We start from the raw sequence: 20,449 nt of genomic DNA, 5'->3' as shown, positions 1-20,449 counted from the left end.
AGAAGGATGTCTTCTGGTATTAGCCATTGCTACCCTGGGTAAAAGTGACTGGTTGTCCACTGGTGATTTTCCTTCATTTCAAAGAAAAACACCCTAGCTCACTCAACCTTTCCTGATAAGACGTGCACTCTAATCTAGCATTCTGGTAAATCTCCTCTGCACCCTCTCTAATGCTCTTACATCCTTCCTGAAATGAGGCAACCAGAAATGAATGCAATACTCCAAGTTTGTTGCCAAAACCCAAGTAGTTTTCCAACCTGATTTGTGACATTCAAGGATTTTAAAAAATTTGCTCGCTGAAGATTTTGGTCCAGAACCCAAGGGACCAAGAAGGGCCGCTGCTTAGTGGTGGGTTTGGAGAGGCTCACAGATTTGACCAGATGAGGACTGCAAATCAGCTTTCTGAAGGACAATGGTGAAATTGGTGGATTTTTAAACCACACTACAACTTTGTGCAGATTCCTATTGGCACCTGCGATTGGATACACATCCTCTGGATTCTGCCTCATGGCTTCATTTCACAGAGTATCAGGTACCTCGGCATGGAGCCGGCTTACACAGTATGGGTGCTGCCACACCAGTTCTCATCGAACGAGGTCATGACAAATTGCAAGGAGCTCCAAAACGAGTGCAGACTAGGCTTTTTTGAAGGGACTCAGCACACATACACATCTCATCGAGGAGGAGGAGGAGGAACAGGAGCCTGAGGACACTCCATGTTTAAGGGCCAGCCTCTTCCTCTGCACGAGTTTTCTGAATGGTCAGTGAACCCTGGAGCATCCAGACAGCAAAGATACATACACCAGGATGCTCTTTATTGATTACAGCTCAGAATTCAATACCATCATCCTCTCAAAACTAGTCAATAAGGTCCAAGATGTCAGACTCAAAATACCTCCTTCTGCAACTGGATCCTCGATTTGTATACCCCAGTCAGTTCAGATTGGCAACATCTCCCTCACAATCTCCATCAGCACAAGTGCACTACAAGGCTGAGAGCTTAGCTCCTTGATCCGACTGCGTGGATAAGCAATGTGTGCCATATTCCAGTTTGCTGATGACACCATTCTTGTAGGGCGAATCAAAAGTGGTGATGAATTAGCATACAGGAGGGAGACTGAAAATCTGGATGTGTAGTGTAGTAAAAACCTTTTACTCAGTGTCAGCAAGACCAAGGAGCTGATTATTGACTTCAGAAGGAAAACAGAGGTCCACGAGCCAGTCATTGTCAGAGGATCGGAAGTGAAGAGGGTCAGCAACTTTAATTCCTTCGTGTTATTATTTCGGAGGACCTGTCCTGGGATCAGTACACAAGTGCAATTGAGAAGAAAACACAGCAGTGCCTCTACTTCCTTAGGCGTTAGCAGAGATTTGCCATGACATCTAAAACTTTGACAAACTTCTACGGATGTGTAGTGGAGAACATATGGAAGGTAGATCCACTACATTCATCACAGCCAGGTAGTGAATAGCAATGCCCTTGAATGGAAAACTCTACAATAAGTAGCGGATACAGCCCAGTCCATTACAGGTAAATCCCTCCCAACCATTGAGCACATAAAACATTGTTGCAGGAGAAGAGCAACCGCAACTACCCAGGACAAGCTCTCTCTCACTGCTGGCATCAGGAACTACCCAGGACAAGCTCTCTCTCACTGCTGGCATCAGGAACTACCCAGGACAAGCTCTCCCTCACTGCTGGCATCAGGAACTACCCAGGACAAGCTCTCCCTCACTGCTGGCATCAGGAACTACCCAGGACAAGCTCTCTCTCACTGCTGACATCAGGAAGAACTACCCAGGACAAGCTCTCCCTCACTGCTGGCATCAGGAAGAACTACCCAGGACAAGCTCTCCCTCACTGCTGGCATCAGGAAGAACTACCCAGGACAAGCTCTCTCTCACTGCTGGCATCAGGAACTACCCAGGACAAGCTCTCCCTCACTACTGACATCAGGAAGAACTACCCAGAACAAGCTCTCCCTCACTGCTGGCATCAGGAAGAACTACCCAGGACAAGCTCTCCCTCACTGCTGGCATCAGGAACTACCCAGGACAAGCTCTCCCTCACTGCTGGCATCAGGAACTACCCAGGACAAGCTCTCCCTCACTGCTGGCATCAGGAAGAACTACCCAGGACAAGCTCTCTCTCACTGCTGGCATCAGGAAGAACTACCCAGGACAAGCTCTCCCTCACTGCTGGCATCAGGAAGAACTACCCAGGACAAGCTCTCTCTCACTGCTGGCATCAGGAAGAACTACCCAGGACAAGCTCTCCCTCACTGCTGGCATCAGGAAGAACTACCCAGGACAAGCTCTCCCTCACTGCTGGCATCAGGAAGAACTACCCAGGACAAGCTCTCCCTCACTGCTGGCATCAGGAAGAACTACCCAGGACAAGCTCTCCCTCACTGCTGGCATCAGGAACTACCCAGGACAAGCTCTCTCTCACTGCTGGCATCAGGAACTACCCAGGACAAGCTCTCCCTCACTGCTGACATCAGGAACTACCCAGGACAAGCTCTCCCTCACTGCTGGCATCAGGAACTACCCAGGACAAGCTCTCTCTCACTGCTGGCATCAGGAAGACCTACCCAGGACAAGCTCTCCCTCACTGCTGGCATCAGGAAGAACTACCCAGGACAAGCTCTCCCTCACTGCTGGCATCAGGAAGAACTACCCAGGACAAGCTCTCCCTCACTGCTGGCATCAGGAACTACCCAGGACAAGCTCTCCCTCACTGCTGGCATCAGGAACTACCCAGGACAAGCTCTCTCTCACTGCTGGCATCAGGAACTACCCAGGACAAGCTCTCCCTCACTGCTGGCATCAGGAACTACCCAGGACAAGCTCTCCCTCACTGCTGGCATCAGGAACTACCCAGGACAAGCTCTCCCTCACTGCTGGCATCAGGAAGAACTACCCAGGACAAGCTCTCCCTCACTGCTGGCATCAGGAAGAACTACCCAGGACAAGCTCTCCCTCACTGCTGGCATCAGGAACTACCCAGGACAAGCTCTCCCTCACTGCTGGCATCAGGAAGAACTACCCAGGACAAGCTCTCCCTCACTGCTGGCATCAGGAAGAACTACCCAGGACAAGCTCTCCCTCACTACTGGCATCAGGAACTACCCAGGACAAGCTCTCCCTCACTACTGGCATCAGGAACTACCCAGGACAAGCTCTCCCTCACTGCTGGCATCAGGAACTACCCAGGACAAGCTCTCCCTCACTACTGGCATCAGGAACTACCCAGGACAAGCTCTCCCTCACTGCTGGCATCAGGAAGAGGTTACAAGAGTTAGAAGATTCAAGCCACCAGCTTTACAAACAGTTATTACCCCTCAACCATCAGGTCTTTGAACAAAGGGGATAACTTCATCTGGTCCATCACTGAAATGTTCCCACATCCAATGGACTCACTTTCAAGGATACTTCATCTCACGTTCTCGATATTTATTGTTTATTTATTATCATCATTTGTTTTTGCATTTGCAGTTTGTTGTGTTCTGCACCCTGTTTGAGAGTCCTAGTCTGGTGATCACTCATTGATTCTGCTATAGTTCCTACCCCATAGATTTGTTGAGTATGCCCACAAAAACAATGAACCTCAGAGTTGTAAGTGGTGTCATAAATGTTCTTTGATAATAAGCTTTACTTTCAGCTTTGTACACCACCTATTTTTGTTCACTTTTTGCACATTATTTATTTGTATAAATGTTTTTATCATAGATATATTTAAAATTAAACATAGAAAACCTACGCACAATACAGGCCCTTCGGCCCACAAAGTTGTGCTGAACATGTCCCTACCTCAGAAATTACTAGGCTTACCTATAAGCCTTCTATTTTACTAAGCTCCATCTACCTATCTAAAAGTCTCTTAAAAGACCCTATCGTATCTGCCTCCACCACTGTTGCTGGCAGCCCATTCCACACACTCACCACTCTCTGAGTAAAAAACTTACCCCTGACATCTCCTCTGTACCTACTCCCCAGCACTTTAACCTGTGTCCTCTTGTGGCAACATTGCGGGCCGAAGGGCCTGTACTGTGTTGTAGCTTACTATGTTTTATGTTCTAACCATTTCAGTCCTGGGAAAAAGCCTCTGACTATCCACACGATCAGTGCCTCCCATCATCTTGTACACCTCTATCAGGTCACCTCTCATCCGCCTTCGCTCCAAGGAGAAAAGGGCAAGTTCACTCAACCTATTCTCATAAGGCATGCTTCCCAATCCAGGCAAAATCCTTGTAAATCTCCTCTGCATCCTTTTCTATGGCTTCCATAACCTTCCTGTAGTGAGGCGATCAGAACTGAACACAGTACTCCAAGTGGGGTCTGACCAGGGTCCTATATAGCTGTAATATTACCTCTTGGCTCCTAAATTCAATTCCATGATTGATGAAGGCCAATACACCATACGCCTTAGTTCAAATAGAGAGCAGAGAAAAAAATATATTGAGGTAGTGCACCTGGGTTCATTATCTGTTCAGAAATCTGATTGCAGAGGTATACATCTCCTTTCCCTCCTATTTTTTCTTTGCTCTTTTTGAAATATACATACACACACATATTGTTGTAATTTGTAGTTTTTTTTTGTATATTGCAATGAGCTGTAGCTGCAAAGTAAGAAATCTCGACATATGCTGGTGATATTAACCCCTGACACACAGATGCTCACTTAACCATCAGCACACATGAACGCACTGCATTTTCCACACAGCCGGTCCAGTCCTGACCAACTTGGATGTTCATCCTGTGACCGTGTGGGTTTCGTCTGGGTGCTCCAGTTTCCTCTCTCATTCCAAAGTCGTACAGGTTAGCGTTAGTGGGCTGTGGGGCATGTTATGCTGCTGCCGGAAGCGCAGTGCCATTTTGGGCTGCTCAGCACAATCCTCGCTGATTTGATTTGACACACAATTATGCCATTTCACTGTATATTTTGACGTACAGGCGATAGATAAAGCTAATCTATTTAACTGTTCCAGCGGTGGCCAAAGAGTTTAGATAACCAATGTGGTATCAGAACCAATCCGACCCAATCAGATCTATGCAAACAGTTTTCCATTATGGGCTTTTGATATATTCCACACAGGTGTTCAAGACAGCTGCCCAGCGCAAAAGATGCCAGTGTGCCTGCCCTCTGCTTTATTAAAATCCTGTGTAATCCTAGTTGCCATCCCGTGGACTGACAGCCAGAGTGCTGCACTCATTACTCCCGGTCACTTTCAAAGAGGACTGAAGGACAGAAAACATCAAATGAAACCGAGCAGTAACCTGGAAACTATCCAGGTGGTCTTGGAAGTAGGTAAAGCGCTGCTCATTAGAATGCTGAATTTTTGCCAGCATGCAACAAAAACATCTGGAAGGGCTCGACACAAGAGAAAATGTATCTTTTGTTCCCCTGCCACAGTCCTTTTATTCACTCGCTTTGAAGTTAGCACCATGGGAGCGTGCTTGGGGGTGGGGGGAGCGAGCGAGGGGGAAAGAGGCCTTAACAGCTGAGGAACATGTGTCAAAAGCAACCACAACATGAAGCCGGACAAAAGACTGAAACTGCACAAGAAAGGGAAAACATAACCACACAAAACAGAGACCCCGCTTAATCTCATGTCCCTCCAGAGTGCCTGTAACAAAAGATCAAATTCACACAGAGACAGAGAGCATTTTTCCTTCAAGAATGAATGCATTTTTCTCTTTTGCATCGGTCTGAAGAAACAGCATAGGCCACTGGCAATATACGTCAGAAGTGTCGTTTCAGCCAGCAGCTATTGCTGAGAGGTTAAACCTTGGAGAAATCAGAGAGTTGAGTTCAATCGCAATCCCAGAAATTCCAACAGCAGAGTCAGCTTTGAGCTGAGAGGTCAAATCTAACCCACTCGTGTGGGTCCGACTGAGAGCCGTATGGGTCCGCACAAATTCCTCAATCTACTTCACTAAAGCAGAGTTTCTGGCCATTTTCACATGGGATCACACTCCACATAATGCCTTGCAGAGTCCAACAGTAACCACACTCTAAAAGGTAAGACTTTTCTAAATTTAAGATTCGTTTGCATAGGTGGGATATGGAGGACTATGTTCCTGGTGCAGGCCATTGGGAGTAGGCAGTTTAAATGGCTTCAGCATAGACTAGATGGGCCAAATGGTCTGCTTCTGTGTTGTACCTTTCCATGACTCAATAACTATGCTAAATTTTGAGATGTCCTGAGAGTACAAGAAAAAAATAGTACACTTCTCTGGCTCCCCACTGGCATTTTTACATTTTGTTTAGTAGTTGCTAATTTAAATTTACTTTTTGACAAATTTCAGATCCCCGCTGCAAACCGTGTAATTAATCCAAGGACCGGCAACTTAAAGGTCTAATTACTATGTTCATTGACATCTCCACTGTCACTCTACAATGATTCAGTTTCTACTATTTTGTAATGTTGTTGGGGAGCCAACGACATTCGGGTTTTGCTTGAGAAACCAAAAACTAAAACAGAAATGAAAAATGTAGGAAACACACAACAGGCCAGGCAGCATCTATGGAATGAGAAAAGAAGTCAAGTTGAAGATCCACCAATCAATAAGATCATGGTTGATCTTGGCAATCCAAAAATCTTATCCACTCTTAATTACGTTCAATGACTCCACAGCCTCTTCCTACACTATTTTAAGCATACATTGCGCTGAGGAGAGAAATTCCTCATTTCATCTCTACACCAGCAAAACATCTTCGTGGAATCTATCATTAAGTTTCAATAAGAATACCTCTCATAGATCTAGAATCCAAAATAGGAAGGCCCAGCCTTTCCTCACAGTGTACCTCATTCACAAGGAAATTAGTGAAGCCATTGTTACTTGATCCAAAGAAAAACGAATTCCTTCCTCAAATAAGACAAAAACTGTTCTGCAGGGTTAAGCTCGCCACAGTATATTATCTATATGTCACAAGTCCTTACTTATGTACCACACCCCCTTGACATAAAGCCAAGTATCCAATTTGCATGCTAACTTTGTGTTTCTTACATGAAGACACACACATCCCTCCAAATATTAGTACTTATTCCTCATTATTTATGAACTTGCTTTACTACACTTCCTACCAAAGTAGATAGACTTCCATTATGTTCCACAACTGTTTCTGGCCTACTCATTCAACCTGTCTCTGCATCCTTACAGTCACAGTGGACCTCCTTACGATTTACTTTTCCCAATGGATTGCACATCAAAAAACTTAGATGCAAAATGGTCTCTTCACCCAAATTATTAAGAGATTGTAAACAGTTGAAATTTCAAGAGCCCAGCTCATTCATTAAAAATTACCCTCTGATCCCCACTGTCAGTTAACCAGGGGTGCTTGTACAAGGTAATATTACCCTCAACACCTTGAGTTCTTGTGCTCTTCAATAATACACCTTACTGCATACTTTAACAAGTTCAATTATACTGGTCTCCCCTAAGCCACTGGTTACACTCTCAAAACATGCTAAGGAACTTGGTAAACCTTGTTCTCCCTTCATAAACCATTCTGACTATCTAACCACTATGATGATTTTCTAAGTTTTCTAGTACTTGATAATGCTAACTAGCATTTCTATCGACTGATAAGTTGTTTTTTTTTATTGTCAAATGTACTGAGGACAAGGAAAAATAATTTGTTTTGCATGTCATCCGTACAATAACTGAATGTAAAATAAAAGTTCAAAGTACATTAGTCATTAATGTATAAATTATACAACCTTGAGATTCAGCTGCTTATAAGCAGCTAGAAAAACAAGTAATCTGAAAGAACCCGAATTAAAAAAGAGACCAACACCCAATGCAGAGAGAGCGGAAAAAAACAAATCATGCAAAAATAAAGCAAGCATCCACCTCCAGGACAAAATGGAGTGTGTAAACCCGCAGCAGCCAGGGAAGGGCCCTAGCCTCAGTTCATCACATAGTGTGGCAAATCGCTGTGAAGCTCACAAACATAGGCCTGGAGCAGCCAGGGAAGGGCCCTAGCCTCAGTGCCAAAGACAGCGGAGGAAAATGTCACGGAGAAGAACTGGCCCAAACACCCTGCTTTTTCAGTTCATCTGGCCCAGCATTTAAATTGTCCAAGCACTGGGTCATCCCCCACACCAGGATCCAGGCACCATCGCAGTGATACGCTCCGGACTGGCCCATACTCAACCTTTCCAAATCAGCCTGGCACTTCGATGCAACCTCGCTACCAGTTGAGGTGGACTGGCTCCGAAACAACTCCGCTCCAACTTTTCTCTGCTCCACTTTCTCTAGCTCAGTTTCTGACTCAGACTTTGCCTCGACCTCACTCCAGCCACTCAAACATGTCTTGACCACATTCCAACACCATCTTGCACCCACACACATCGACCCTCAGATCAGCCTCTCCTTCGCTCCCCTCTTCATTATTTGCAGTGATCGCTCACCACGATTTTCCACATAAAATGTGTTTATTAATAGAGTAGTCAGTCATATTTCTTGCTTTAAATATCGGCAGTAAGCCATTGCCCACTTTCAGTAGCACCATCCTAAATCATAAAGTGTTACAGTTACAGGGAAAGTGTGTTAGAGGCAGATAGTAAGATGCAAAGCCAGAACAAGGTAGAATGTGAAGTCAAGCCCATCTAATCGTCTTGTAACAATGAGACCAAAGTTGTACATGAGCCTGGCTTTTGTATCTTCTGCCCAATGGGAAGTAGTAAGATTGTCTGGGATGAGTGGGGTCTTTGCTGAGATCAACAGTGTGACCCAAGGCAGTTCTACAATGATTCGTTGAGAGTGGAGGGCATGACAAGGCACCAAAGCAGTCATGGTCATCCAGTACAACCAAGGAAGGCACCACTTGTGACGACTACTCATTGGCAATGACAGATCAGCATAGGAGGGAGACTGAAAACCTGGCAGAGTAATGCTGCCATAACAACCACCTCTCACTCATCGTCAGCAAGGCCAAGGAGCAGGCTGCAGGAGGAGGAAGCTGGAGATCCATGAGCCAGTCCTCACCAGGGGATAAGGAGACAGTTTAGGAGGGTTAATGGCGCCTACCGGCAACTCCTTTGCTTGCATCTTCGGAAACAGCTCAATTTCCAACTCTAATATCTTTATTTTTCCCTTTCAGGGTTCTTTTGAAGACCCTGACCTGGAGTTACATGCAGGCTTCGGTTCTTTGCAGGAATGGGATCTGTTCTCGGGGGTTCTACAACCAGCCATTATTTGACATGCCAAGGGTTCGGCCTGAGAATCCTGATTGTGTTTGGAAGCCTGAGGTCTCGGGGCTCTGGAGACGGGTGGATTGAGGGACGGTGTCACAGCAGGAGACTCGCATGTCATCGGGGAGATGGGAAAATCTTTCACTGTGGGCCCAAAGACCCAAGGTCTTTCAGAACTTCCACACAGAGCTCCAAAAAAAGTGACGAAACGGACTTTTAACATCGTAAACCAGCGGGTTGTTGCTATGTCTCCTGCTGACTGTGAAAATGGGGGACACCTCCCTCTCCCTCGCCAGGGAGAGAGAGAACCTGTGGGTTGCCGAATGTCGGATGAAATGCGAAGCCTTTAGGGTAACTGCAAGGTCTGTGTCTTTGTTATCGCTTAGCTCACACTTGTGCTCAGTAGTGGGTGCGTTTTTTGTTTTGCCGGTGGGGAGGGGGGGATTGTTGCTCGCTGCCACTTATGCACGGAAGGGGCAAACTGGGGGGGGGGGATGCTTTGGGGTTCTCATGTTTAACTGTTGTTCATTCTTTAGGGCACTTCTCTGTTTTCGTGGATGGTTGCGAAGGAAAAGCATTTCAGGATGTATGTTGTATACTTTTCTGACATTAAATTTGACCTTTGAACCTTTGAAGCGGTGGAGAGGATCAGAAACATTAAATACCTTGGTGTCATAATTTCAGAGAATCTGTCCTGGGTCCACAATGTAGATGTCATTACAAAGAAAGCGTGCAGCGCCTTTACTTTCTTAGAAGTTTGCTAAGATTCAGCATGTCATCTAAAGCTTTGACAAACTTCTATAGATGCAGTGGAGAGAATATTGACTGGCTGCAACACCAATGCCCTTGAACATAATAGCTCACAGAAGGTAGTGGATACAGCCCAGTCCATCGCAAGTAAAGCCCTCCCCACTATTGAGCACATCTACATGAAGCATTATTGCAGGAAAGCAGCATCCATCATCAAGGCCATGCTCTCTTCTCATTGCTGTCATCAGTAGGGAGGAACAGGAGCCTCTAAACCACCACCACCAGGTTCAGGGATACTTATTACTCCTCAATATCAGGGATAACGTCACTCACCCCATCACTAAACTGTTCCCACAACCTATGGACCCACTTTCTCACGTTTTTACATTTATTGCTTATTTACTTATTATTATTTTTTCACTACTTGCATACACAGCTTATGGTCTTTTGCACTTTGTTATTTGTCTGTCTTGTTGGATGCAGTTTTTCATGGAATATATTTTGTTACTCTGTATTTACTGTGAATGCATGCAAGAAAATTTCTGGTTTGAATATGGTGACTTGGATAATAAATTTACTTTGAACTTTGAACCCAGGCTTCTGAGGCCGAGAGTGGAATTCCCCAGTGCAACAGCTTTTCCACTTTAAAAACTCTGCCACGCAGATTTCTTCATGCAGTTCACATCATCGAAGAAGAACTGCAGAAATCTGCCATTATCAAATACAACAATCATTCACTGAAAGATCAGGACACATCCATCATTTCGTTAACATTCTTCTAGAATCCTAGGTTGTAGGTCATAGGGTCAGTCTCTGCTCCCTTAATTTTCCCCACACTTTTCCCTCCAGTGGTATTGATTGTTTTATCTTCGTTTCCTCCATTTGGGGTTTGTGTGAAGAAATTTGTTTTGTTGAAGCTTTACTGACCTGTCATTAACTATTCTCTTTTCGTTGATGCTGCTTGATCTACTGATTATTTCCAGTATTTTGTTTCAGTTTCAGAAATATCTTGCTTTGCAAGATGTATTTACCACTGCTGGCATGTACCTTTTAATTCCCTAACAGCCTCCACTGGACCAAAGTTTATTTTTGCCATTCTTTCTACACATTCATCCTGTATGTTTTTATATCTGATACTAGATTTTATATATTTTGCTGACTACCAAGGCCCAAGTGATGAACCAGTCCAGACATCGATGACCAATGGCTGGTGTCCCAGGTCTATGAATTTCTGCAAGTCCACTGGGGTACTTGATGTCTCCTGTGTGTCCAAATCTGAATCAGAGTCTGTTGGAGGCTGGAGATCAAAGATGGCCTGCCTTGGAGTTAGAGGACTGTCTATGTGCAGAGTTGGGTCGGGAAACAGGGCTTGTTTTCCTGATGTTGTTTTGTTGCTGGTTGTGTTGTGTTGTTCTGATGAGCATTTTTGGCATGTAATGCTGGGGCTGAGATGCATGCTCACACTTGTGGTTTGCCCCTAGCACACCCTCGGAATGTAGTTGATCTGAATATTAGAAAACCTTAGAAACCAACAAAGGATATTAAGATTCAAGTTTATTTATGCAAATGACACATTACACTGCATGCTTTGATGTACACGTAATAAATAAACTTGAATCTTAATATCCTTTGCTGGTTTCTAAGGTTTTCTATTATGCAGATCAACTATATTCTTTATAATTTTAATAAGGCTTTCCTACTTTATTAGCCATACTTTTCAGTAGCATTATTCCTCAGAGAATTGCACACTCAGCAAAAATTATTGAAGATCTTTAAATACCTACCATGGTTCCTTAAGCTTGTTATAGCTGGAGGTGGTAAATGGGGACAAGTTCTCACTCACTACCTATTAAGTGCTCCCAATGGCGTGCATCTCTAATAGGCTCTGACAACCAAGTCCAGCTCCTGGCCTTCATGTGTGGTTTAGCTATTACTGACAGAAGGAGCAAAGGCAGGTTATTGCCACCTTAAAACCAGTTACTCTGGGCAGGTGGGGCTTGTCAGCCGTGGTTGGCAGCCCATCTAGGAGAAGGAAAACTCTGATCTCAAACCTCCACTGCCTTGTGGCTACAACCCCTTCGTGGGGAAGGCTTCAGGAATAAACCCTGAGGGAAAAATCTGGAGCAGGAGTCCCTAAGGCAGTCCTACATTCAGTTCAATGTTGACCGGCGACTCCTGTGCTGCTGCTGGTACCAAACTGTATTGATCACTGCTGTTCCTATGGGTTCAGGAGTTGCATTGGGTGGGGGAGCTTGCTACATGGGCAACAGCTAGCTCTCTGTATTGTCCTCCCCAGGCTTGCATTACTAGACAGCTAGAACGCAATATCCATTGCGAGAGACAGAGACCTCAGACTATGTCTACCATTAGAATCCAATTAGATAATCTACTACATCTAATTCACTCCTTCTTAATTGCCTTAATTTGAGGTGTAGTTCAGACTTGATTTTGTTATTCTCACACTGAATGTGAAATTCTACAAGGACCATTCTTCTCCAGAGGATGTCTCACCATGAAGTACCTTAGTGAAACCCGAGTCATTACACATGACCTGGTCTAAATTAGCCTATCCCTGACGTTCCTGTTGTGATACACCTGCTACTGCTAGAAGTGAGCCCTTCGTGGGGTTATCCATCAGTGATGCCAGCCCCTGACAACGTAAACCATAAACACATGGTTCAACTGTATTAACCCTATAAAGACCAACTTTGTTGCACCATTTCCTGAATCCATTTTGTTCTACTGTCCCAAAATAAAATGAATGGGGGGGGGGGGGGGGCGGGGTTATAAAATGAGAAATGTCTAATGCAAGTATTACTTAGCCAAGAAATAGTTAATCAGTTCTTAGCCACAGCCAGTTACCCAGCAACATCTGTACCACCAGGGCTTAGAGGTTTGGAGCTGATTTGATATTAGACTTACTAACTGCACTCATGTTTACCAAGTAACTCAAAACTAATTCTGGTGAGAATAATAGTTACCTTGTACCACAGAAACACTGGCTTGATCTCCAGGAGTCTCAAATTAACTTAGCTCGTTTAACCCAATTTGAATCACCATAGTAGTGTAACGGTTAGCATGGTGCAATTACAGCTCAGGCACTGGATTCCAGTTCAATCCCAGCATCCTCAGTGAGGAGTTTCTGTCTGCCCTCCCCATGGAATGCATCATTTCCTGCAGTTTCCTCCCATAGTCCAAAGATGTACCAGGTGAGTTAATTGGTCATTATAAATTGTCCCCTGATTAGGTTAGGGGCAAATCGAGGATGTTGGAGTTTGCTGTGCAGTGTAGCTTGAAAGGGTTGGAAGGGCCTATTCCATGCTGTATCTATGGGACACAGTTCCATCAGCTTAAGGTGATTCTCCTGACCTCTCCTGGATTTGAGACTTCATAAATAAATTTTAAAAGCTGACAAAATGTGATGAATGCAACCCAGTCCATCGCAGGCAAAGCCCTCCCCACCACGGAGCATGTCTACAAGCAGCACACATCATCAAGGCCATGCTGTCATCAGACAGGAGATACAGGAACCTTAAATCGCACACCAGCACGTTTAGGCACAGTTATTACCTTACAATCATCAGTATCCTCAAACAGTGTGGACACCAACAGAATCAACAAACTCATTCGCAAGGCCAGTGATGTTGTGAGGGTGGAACTGGACTCTCTGACAGTGGTGTCCGAAAAGAGGATGCTGTCCAAGTTGCATGCCATCTTGGACAATGTCTCCCATCCACTCCATAATGTACTGGTTAGGCACAGGAGTACATTCAGCCAGAGACTCATTCCACTGAGATGCAACACTGAGCATCATAGGAAGTCATTCCTGCCTGTGGCCATCAAACTTTACAACTCCTCCCTCGGAGTGTCGGACACTGAGCCAATAAGCTGGTCCTGGACTTATTTCCACTTGGCATGATTAACTTATTATTATTTAATTATTTCTGATTTTATTTTGCTATATTTCTACTCTATTCTTGGTTGGTGCAACTGTAACAAAACCCAATTTCCCTCGGGGTCAATAAAGTATGTCTGTCTGTAACTTCACTCACCTCAACTCTGAACCAACTTCACAAACTACCCACTCACTTTCAAGGACTCTACATTTCAGTATTACTTATTCACTTCTTTTCAATTATTTGCACAATTTTTCTTCTTTTGTACATTGGCTGTTCTTCAGTCTTTGTCTATGTGTGGTTTTTCATAAATTCTATTATCTTTCTTTATTTTCCTGTAAATACCTGCAAGAAAGTGAATCTCAAGGTATATATGGTGACATGGACTTTGATAATTTAAATTTAATTTGAACTTTGACTTATTTAGCCCAATTTCTAGTTTTCTTCACAACCTATCAAACCTTTGCACTATTCTCAGTCTATCAGGCAACCTTTCATAATGATACAGTACTCATGGCCAATATTCAAGGGAAAGAGCAAAAATGAGGCAAAGTGTTTCATCTAAGTATGTCACACCCAACTCCATAAAGAGAAATATGAAACACAAATACCCTAGTAAAAAATAGGAATCATTTTCCTCAGAGCTCACGTCAACACTACAATAATCCTGTTAACCCGAAAGCATTCAGGATAAAATGGAAAGCTTTTGTGAGCCTGTATCGATGCATAAAAATAAACAAAGGGTGGCACAGCTGGTAGGACAGCAGGTTCACAGCTTCAGTGACCCAAGATCAATTCTGACCTCGGGCTCTGTGTGGAATTTGCATGTTCTTCCTGTGACCACATGGATTTTCCTCAAGATGATCCAATTGCCTCCCATGTGCTAAAAGTGTACAGATTGACAGGTGAACTAGTCTCTGACAATTGCTCCTAGAGGTAGAATCTGCAGGAGGGGGGAGTTGATGGAAACATGAGGAAAATAAAAGTGGGCAAGGATAGGATTAAGAGAAAGGGTGTGTGATGGTCAGTACTGACTCAGAGAATGGAAGGCTTTGTTGTCATGCTATATCTCCTTACGAGTCCATGGAGATGAAATTCAACTGGTGAACAAATCTGGATCATTATCATGACAAGGTCCAAAAACGGCAGAGACTTAAAGTTCTCTCTCATCACCTACCCTACCCTCTAAACATGATACTTGTCCCAATGCTCCCCCATTAGGTTCAGTGCTTCAAGTTCCAAGGTGTTACCATCTCAGATCTGACCTATGTCCAACACATTGATGCAGTCTTAATGAAAGCATGTCAACCAGCTACACTTCATTAGGAGGTTGAGATCTGGAACGACACTGGACTCCAGCAAACTTCTACCGATGTACTGTAGACAGCCTTCTGACTGGTTGCATATATAGGGGTTCCACTGCACAGGATGGAAAGAGACTGTGTATTCAGACAGCTCCAGCACTGGCACAATCCCCCCCCCCCCGCCCCACGATCAAGGACATCTTCAAAAGGCAGTGGCTCGAGAAGGTGGCATCCATCATTAAAGACCCTCACAGTCCAGCACATCAGGGAGGAGGTACAGGAGGCTGAAGACTCAGACCCAACATTTCAGGAACAGCTTCTTCCCCTCTGCCAGTAGATTTCTGAAAGGTCCACGAAGCCATCAACACTCCCTCACTTTTTTTGCACTACTTAATTTTTACAACTTTCAGTAATTTCTATGTCTTGCCTTGTCCTGCCAACAGTAAAACCGATCGGAGCTGTGTGTAAGGAATTTGTACGTTCTTTCTGGGGCCATGTGGGTCTCCTGCAGGTGCTCCGGATCTCTCCCACATTCCAAAAACAGTTAGGATTAGCAGGCTGTGAGCATGTGATGTTGGCACAGGAAGTGAGGCAGCATTTGTGGGCTGTCCAGCACAATCCCCAGATTTGATTTGATGCAAACAACACATTTCACTGTATGTTTCGATGCACACGTGACAAACAAAGCTGATCTACACAAGTTGGTCCTTCTTGGGCTCGCAGCTGATGAAACGGTACAGGTCTACTTTGTTTCGATAGCTAACTCCTCTCCTTGGAAAGTACAATGCTTTGTTTGTTTTCTTCAGGGGAAGATAACAGATCCTCTCTCTCTCTCAGCTATTGATTCACACCCTGGGTGTAATTACCATTGCTGGCAGAGAAGCTTTTCCACCACTAGAGTGCCCATCACAACAGTTACAAAGGCAGTTCAATCAGTCTGTGCTTCTCGGCATTTCCAAGACACTATGACAACTTCTGTTGATCCTAACTCGGTTTCCCTTGGTAAATGATCCCACACAACTTCTATATGAACCAAACAACCCTGCAAATATTCTGCCAACACAGGGGACCTGGGGTAATATTTCTAGCCCTGACCCCCACACCAGCCCAAAAGCAGAGGGTGTTTGGAATCTGCTGCGTGAAGAGCTGGTGAAGACTGACACTCCCACAACATATTACAGTTGGAGCATTGTGTGAAGATCCAGTCACCCAGCTAAAGGAAGAGAAAAGATTCAGAAGATTGTCCTCTCAATTGGAAGCTTGAGTTATCAGGAGAGATTGGACAGTCTGCGACTTTTTTTCCAGGAGCAAATGAGGCTGAGGGGCAACCTTATAGAGGTATGTTAAAATCGTAAAGGCCATAGATAGGGTAAATCATCACAGTCTTTTCCTCAGGGTAGGGAGTCAAAAGGGAGAGGACTCAGGATTAAGATGAGAGGAGAAACACTTAAAGGGGACCTGGGGAACAATTTCATCCACAGAGTGTGGTGAGTATATCCAACGAGTTGCCAGAGGCTGGTAGGGATGGGTATAACTACAATTTCTAAAAAGATATTTAGGCAGGTACATAGATAGACAAGGTTTAGAGGGATATGGGCCAAGCAGAAACAAGATGGTACAAAAAGGCACTTCAGTCAGCAGCAGTGAAGGTGCGAGTGTTTGTTTCTGTGCTAGAAAAATATGAGCACTAGTTTCTCCACCATCACAGACATGTCCAATAGACAATGCCTCAAGAAGACCACATCCAACTTTAAAGACCCTCACAATCCAGGACATGCCCTCTTCTCATTGCTACCATCAGGGAGGAGACACAGAAGCCTGAAGATGCACCCTTAACGTTTTGGGAACAGCTTCTTCACGTCCGCCATCAGAATGGACCATTAAACCCACTACCACTACCTCACTATGTGCACTGATTTATTATATAGCTTGGCTCTGAGATATATGTATCTTATTGAAACATACCAACTTTTTCATGTATTGCTCTGTACTGCTGCCTCACCATAATAAACCTGATGCCGATTCAGAATAAACATTTTATGTATCTAGATCAGCACGAGTCACCAAAGGTACCGAATGCTAAGATCCTAAGTGGTTGCCACGTTAGCTACACTGCAAGCGGGTCAGTGGCTACTACTAGAATGCAACTATCGCCCCCCTCCACACCCCGAAAGCAGCCCCAGAAAATCCGTGGCAATGACGGTGGGGGTGTTTATTTCACAGTAGAGCCCGCTATTGAAGTAACAACGCGGAGCCGCCGAGCGCACCAGGACACGACCGGAACTGTCAATCAAGCCCCCTTGTCAGGAGCCCCGGCCAGAGCTGTCAATTAAGACACCCCCCCACCCCCACCCCCATCCAAGAGCCCCGGCCAGAGCTGTCAATTAAGACACCCCCCCCACCCCCATCCAAGAGCCCCGGCCAGAGCTGTCAATTAAGACACCCCCCACCACCCCCATCCAAGAGCCCCTCCCAACTCCCTGGCCGGAACTGCCAAATCAAGCCCCCCTCCCCCGGAGAAGTCAATCAGAATTGACTGCGTGTACCGCTCCGGGGTGCCGCTGCCCTCCCACCTGTTGGCCTGGAGTTACGGCAGCAACGCACGGGGAGCCGTGGGGGTCGCTCAGTAAACTTGCATCCAACTTACGGCGGCTGCTCCGAAGGATGGGCTGCTGGTGCCGAGGGCTCCGGGCTGCCCTTGCCGCTCTTCAGAAGGGTGCACAACGGGCCTCAGCCCCTTGCTTGTCCAGCCCAGGCTGCTGCCCCTCGGCAGGCAGGCGACCCAACTCCTCACTCGGCTCTCCGCAGCAGCAGAGGGCTGCTCGCAACCAGCCCGCCGGCCCAGCCCTCCCCTCCCCGCGAGCATGCCGGGATCCCTTACAGAGCACTCGCACCGCCCCGCCCGGGGTCAGCCTTCGGAGCTGCTGCTCAAACACCCACCGGGCAGCGTGTGCACCAAACCCTCATTTCCACCCCACCCCCAGAAGTAGCATCTGGCCCCCGGGACAGTGAGCGCATCGCCGGGAAAGAGCGTGCAGTACACTGCTGGAGTTGCATCTGCCCCCGGGACTCCGAATCTCGCAGCCCCTCGGCGGGCGCACCCCCAGAAAGTTACATCTCCCGCCAGGATGGTGTGTGCACCCGCTGGGAAGTTACGCCTGCCCCCGGGACAGTGTGTGTACATGGCTGGCGAACTGCATCACTTCCTCGGAACAATGTGCGTTACCTCCGGGGACAGTATGTGCGCCTGACCCTGGGACGATGTGTACTGCTGCGGGGGCAGATAGCAGCGCTACATCCAGAGAAGCTCAATTTCGGGTCTCGTGCTATTAAAACGCTTTGCGGTGATATGCCGTTCTGCGGGGGCATTTATGATGTCACCGTTCCCATTGTTCCCGATGTAACCGTGGCTGCACAGGGCACAGGCAGACCGACAGGGACGCAGGGGCACCACGGGCTGTAACGTGTGAAGATTCGCAGTCGCGATTGCACCAACGCAGCCTATGCAGAGACAAACAGAACGGCTGCCAGACTGGACCATAGACAGAAACACATCGCTGGGACGTGGGCATTGCACTCATACAAGTCAAAGTAAATTTATTACCGAAGTACTTGCATGACACCATATGTTTTAGATTCATTTTCTTGCAAGCATTTACAGGAAAATAAAAAGATTCAATAGAATTTATGAAATTTACATAAACAAATACTGACAAACAACCAATGTGCAAAAGAAGACAAATAGTGCAAAAATAAATAAATAATAAGAATATGAGTTGTAGAGTGAGTGTGGGTTGCGGAATCAGTTCAGAGTTGTGAGTTCGAACCCGGTGGTGTGGGACTTCAGGTTCCGGTATTTCCCGATGGTGGTAGCGAGAACATGGCCTGGATGGTGGATTGTGCTTTCTTGTGGTAGTGCTCCTTGTCGATGTGCTCAGTGACTGGGCTGTCTCCACCACTTTCAGTAGGCATTTCCATTCCTGGGTATTAGGGTTTCCTTACTCCAAACAGGATATTCTTCCATCTACAGAAGTTGGTTGAAGGTTTAGATGACAAGTTGAATCGACACAAACTTCTAAGAAAGTAGAGGTGCTGTTATACCTTCTTTTTAATACACTTAGGTTTCTGAGCCAGCACAGATCTTCGGATATGATAACCTCTCCATCTCTAATTCCATAATGAGCATTGGCTCATGGATTGTCCTCCTGTAGTCAATAATCAGCTCTTTGATTATGCTGACATCCAGTGAGAGGTTGTTGTTGGGCACCTTTCAGACAGATTTTTAACCTCTCTCCTATATGCTAGTTCATCACCACCTTAAATCAGCCAACAACAATGCTATTGTCAGCGTTAGAGCTATACTTTGACGTCATACCAATAAATGTCTGTGTTCCTAATACTCTTGTGTAATATCTGATACAGAAAAAAAGTCTAATGGATCATATTTCCATTAATGGATGAACATTTTGCACATAGACATAAAAACTGGAATACAGATAAATAATTAAACATGACATTCACATTCAAAGACACTAGCACTTCACTTAGTGAAAACTTGGTAATTTATGTTTCAAACACACAACCATCGTGCAAATGTTAATAAGGAGCACACAAGATCTCTCACTCATAATCACTAACAAATCAGAAATATATAAATATTGGCAAACACATAGTGCAGAAAGATGGGAACACAAACATACACATACTGTACAGGCATTGATACATCATGCACATGCACTCAGTGGCCACTGGGCAATTACATCAGCTTTGCTTTGAACTTCTACCTCATCCTCATATTCACTAGGTCCATTTCTGAAACCTTTTACCCCTTTCTCAATTTTTCTGTCTTCACATATGGAGACAGACTGTCAACTGATTCCTTTTATAAGCCTACTGATTCTCACAGCTATCTTGACTATACTTCTTCCCACCCAGTCCCTTTCTCAGTTCCTTTATCTCCGCTGCATCTGCTCTCAGGATGATGTTTTCCAGAGCATCAGTAATGTCCCCCTTCTTCCTTTCTCCACCATTGAAGCTGCCCCCACCTGCATCTCGTCCATTTCCCAGACATCCATCCTCACTCTATCTTCCTGCTACTTAAATAGGGATAGAGTTCCTTTTGTCCTTACCTACCACCACATGAGCCTCAGCATCCAGCACCTCATTCACCACAACTTCCGCCATCTTCAAGGGGATCCTACCACGAAACACATCTTTACCAACAACCCCCCCCACTCTTCACTTTCCGCAGTGATCTACGTGATTCCCTTGTCTACTCATCCTTTGCCACTGATCT

At 45.4% G+C, this 20,449-nt stretch overlaps 1 protein-coding gene across 6 annotated transcripts in view; it reads right to left on the bottom strand.

The window, feature by feature from the left end:
- rassf8b (Ras association domain family member 8b) overlaps positions 1 to 17,993 on the bottom strand; it is a 170,614-nt gene extending 152,621 nt beyond the window's left edge. For 2 of the 6 annotated variants that reach the window (XM_059987712.1, XM_059987713.1), the window contains exon 1: positions 17,801 to 17,862. The gene's annotated coding sequence lies outside the window, so the exon portion shown is untranslated. Of the gene's footprint in view, positions 1 to 17,726 lie in introns of all 6 variants that reach the window. The other 4 variants (XM_059987718.1, XM_059987717.1, XM_059987710.1 and 1 more) reach the window with 4 other exon arrangements.
- Between the last annotated feature and the right edge of the window lie 2,456 nt (positions 17,994 to 20,449).

This window comes from Hypanus sabinus, chromosome 13 (assembly GCF_030144855.1).
Source record: "Hypanus sabinus isolate sHypSab1 chromosome 13, sHypSab1.hap1, whole genome shotgun sequence".
Classification (NCBI taxonomy): domain Eukaryota; kingdom Metazoa; phylum Chordata; class Chondrichthyes; order Myliobatiformes; family Dasyatidae; genus Hypanus; species Hypanus sabinus.
Note: the sequence above shows the minus strand (reverse complement) of the source record. Positions and strands in the feature narration are given on the sequence as shown.